This window comes from Macaca nemestrina, chromosome 12 (genome assembly GCF_043159975.1).
Source record: "Macaca nemestrina isolate mMacNem1 chromosome 12, mMacNem.hap1, whole genome shotgun sequence".
Taxonomy (NCBI): Eukaryota; Metazoa; Chordata; class Mammalia; order Primates; family Cercopithecidae; genus Macaca; species Macaca nemestrina.
The window spans coordinates 113,299,487-113,300,626 of NC_092136.1; positions in this window are offsets into that span (position 1 = coordinate 113,299,487).

The following is a 1,140-nucleotide window of genomic DNA, read 5'->3' on the forward strand; positions in this document are numbered from 1 at the left end:
AGGAAGGGAGGGAGGGAGGGAGGGAGGGAGGGAGGGAGGGAGGAAGGGAGGGAGGAAGGGAGGAAGGGAGGAAGGAATTTAGACAACCTGGGCCTCTCGCCTGGATGGAGTAGGAATTGCAGCTGGGCTTCTGACAGGGCGTCTTCCCCGTCTGCACTCTTCACCTGCCCCTTCAACCTCGAGAGGAGACAGGAACCTGGGTGACGGAGGCATGGGGAGAGGTACCACTGTGGCTGCAGCTGAGGAAGGGGCCCTGGCTTGGAAAGCTGCCTTCAACACGTCCTCCAGTCACTTCCAACAGAACCCAGGCTTCCTCCCCCTCCTTTTTGGGGACGCAAGCCCCCCAGATGAATCCCCTCTCCAGTCCAAGACACCTACGACCTTTTGCCACTCGCCTCTGAGTTCACAGGGGCCCTTGCATCCTAGCAGACCCCCTCTGAAGATGGTGGGAGGTACAGCAGTGAGGGAAGCAGGATCCTCCCATCTCATGTCTTGTGTTCTTGGCTCCTTACCTCAGGCTGGGGTGGGAGAGCCAGACACATGTGCTTTGCTCAAGGGGCAGAAGCTAAAAGTTCAAAGGAGGTTTCTGCTTGCTGTTTAAAGTCCCAGCCAGCCACCTGTTGCTGCACTGACCACAGCTTTCCAGTGCCCCTGATCCCAGTGCGTGGGTCTCCCTCATGGCCTTTGGGGGGTATAGGAAGGGTGCACTCCAACTGTGGATAAGTCACCCTATGTGAGATGCGAGGTCTGTGGTCCCCAGCGCCACCCTTCACCCTTCATCGTGTCCAGTTTTTTTTTTTTTTTTTTTTTTTTTTTTTTGAGACGTAGTCTTGCTCTGTCGCCCAGGCTGGGGTGCAGTGGCCAGATCTCAGCTCACTGCAAGCTCCGCCTCCCGGGTTCCCGCCATTCTCCTGCCTCAGCCTCCTGAGTAGCTGGGACTACAGGCGCCCGCCACCTCGCCCGGCTAGTTTTTTGTACTTTTTAGTAGAGACGGGGTTTCACCGTGTTGGCCAGGATGGTCTTGATCTCCTGACCTCGTGATCCGCCCGTCTCGGCCTCCCACATCGTGTCCAGTTTTAAGACCAGATTTCAAACTCTGAAGTCAAGAAAGCTGAGGCTCTGAGTCTCCTGTTTAGAGAT